The sequence below is a fragment of the Hyposmocoma kahamanoa genome, unplaced genomic scaffold, assembly GCF_003589595.1.
Source record: "Hyposmocoma kahamanoa isolate Upper Pololo Valley unplaced genomic scaffold, ASM358959v1 99848, whole genome shotgun sequence".
In the NCBI taxonomy this organism is placed as follows: domain Eukaryota; kingdom Metazoa; phylum Arthropoda; class Insecta; order Lepidoptera; family Cosmopterigidae; genus Hyposmocoma; species Hyposmocoma kahamanoa.
In genome coordinates this window covers 15,738-18,121 of record NW_020656061.1, presented here as the reverse complement: position 1 = coordinate 18,121, position 2,384 = coordinate 15,738, and the positions used below count along the sequence as shown (strand labels likewise).

Here is a 2,384-nt window from a genome sequence, read left to right as displayed (position 1 = left end):
AAAAAAAAAAAAAAAAAAAAAAAAAAAAAAAAAAAGTAGAAAGCATACAATCCTTACATCTATACATTAATATTACAAATGCGTAAGTAACTTTGTTAGGTTTTCACACATAAACCGCTGAACTATTGTATTATTATAAATCAATTAAATCAATATTCGACAGATATCAAAAGACAATGTTCTGATAAAAAAAAAAGATGTTTGATTTAGAACCATACGACTCACATGCGCAGGCTTCTACTTAAGTTAAAATATTTACAGTGCTTCTCTCTTGAACCTCTTGGTTATACGGTATTTGTGTTTTCAACGCCACCTGACGGCCGCGAGAGAAGAACTCCTATAGTATTCAATGGTGACAACACACAGGAACATTTTTCTGCTCACCTCGAGGGACTGACGGTTGACGTGGTCCGTGACTTCAAACGTTCCAGAAGCACTCTTTCACCTTTCGTCGACGACACCACATCGATCGTTCGTTCAACACGTAATTGTATTTCGGTCGCCATGTTGTATATAAAATATATTAGAAATCCTCATTGCACATCAAATAAATCACTTCACTGAAGAATCTCACCCGACCTGAAGCTTACTTCCCACGCAACCTAAAAAAATACGGGTAGGGCACTATTGCCTACCTGTGCAAGCTAGTCCGTACAGGTACTTTTCTCAGATAAGTCCTGACCCCAGATTAGCCCGTATAAACAGACTTCATCTGGTGCTCAAAACGTTAGTTGTCGTAGATAAGTAACTATGGGTGCGCGCAAAGCACTTCTCTCTAATGTTGTGATAGGTACGGGAGTTATTGGCATGCTCACCTCCCGCATTGCACAACTGGACGTAGTTAAGAAAAAGGATCCTATTCACAAAATTATCAAAAAATTAGGAAATGAAACTATTTTTCCGGATTTAAAGCGCGTATATTTGTGTTTTCAAACAAATCGACGTTTCGGGACCTTTACAGGTCCCACGGTCACGGTTGACTGAGGTGGTACAGTCTTCAACCATTTATGTCTAATAATGATGGAGTTACCTCTTTTTCGTCTATAAAAGATTTTTACATCGAAATTTGTAATAACTATGGAATTATACCAAATTCCGTGTTCATCGTTTCTGTCCACGAAATGGGTTAAAATCTGGGCAAGTTGATTGAGTTTTAACCCACTGCCCATTTCCGGTTGTCACCGCTACGCTTTTGAACTATCTCACATGTAAATGTGTTGTTGTTGTTTGCAGGGAAACTTTTCATCGTATGTGCGGCGGCGATCCTCGGCAGTGCCCAGGCGCGAATCACTGCCGACCCCAACACTCTGTCCTGTGACCCTCGAGGACAAGTAAGTGTAGCATTTATTTATGTATGTTATTAAGTTTTTCGGCGACGTAAAACGTTCTGCATGTATTATTAATTGCATTATTTTTTTTTCACAAAGGCATTCCTCCTCCTGCCCTCATTCACAAATTGCGACGAGTTCTACATGTGTGTCCATGGAAATGAGGTGCGCATGCCATGCGCGCCCGGTACTATCTTCGACTTCCCCATTCAAGTAAGTTTTACTATAAGTTGGAATTAGTAATAATTTATTAAGTGTAAAAATCAAGAAGCCAGGTTCCTGACTTGTCTACATAAGGAAAGAAATTAAAAGGTCTCATCACACCTTGAACCTGTACAACTGCGTAGAGACGTTGCATCACATAGCGCCTGCCCGCACTCCCTTTCCTTCTCCGAAGCACGCGTGCTGGCCTCCGTAATCACCGTTTTACAACTAGCCGTATTTCATCGCGAACTAAAAGGTTTAGTGGCACCTTCCTCCGTCGCACAGTTGAGAAATGGAACTCCCTCCCAGGGCACGTATTCCCCCCGTCTTACGATTTGGGGTTCTTCAAACGAGCGCGAAGAGGCATCTTGTAGGCAGGCAGAGTGGAGGTGGCTAGGGCAGTGATGGTATCAACGCTGCAATGGGTACCTTTGCGCTTGGATTTCACTTTCCATTTTGCATCAGGTGGATTGGAGTCATCTGCCTGTCATGTATAAAAAAAATGTTTCCTATATAATCATAAAGAACAGCTCGATCTTTTTGATGATCCTGTTTCTATCCTGTTGTTGCTTAAAATTCTGATTAGTTTTTATTCCCGTGAATACACAAAGATGCAATTAAAAAAATAAAAATGGACACTTAAAAAATATTAAAGTTTATTCAATAATCCGAAATCCACTCAATTGATTTAACATTTTTATTTACAGGTTTGCAATCACCCATGGGCCACTAGATGCTGGTTGCGTACACGCCCTCCAGAATCCTCTGAGGAGATCGTGGAGTCTTCAGAAGAAGTTCAATCAGTTGAGAGTTCAGAATCCAACAGTCCAGAGGCCAATAGTTCAGAGTCCA

At 40.6% G+C, this 2,384-nt stretch overlaps 1 pseudogene; it reads left to right on the top strand.

The window, feature by feature from the left end:
• Positions 1 to 750: 750 nt before the first annotated feature.
• The window catches only part of LOC113239303, a 6,495-nt pseudogene continuing 4,861 nt past the window's right edge, over positions 751 to 2,384 (top strand).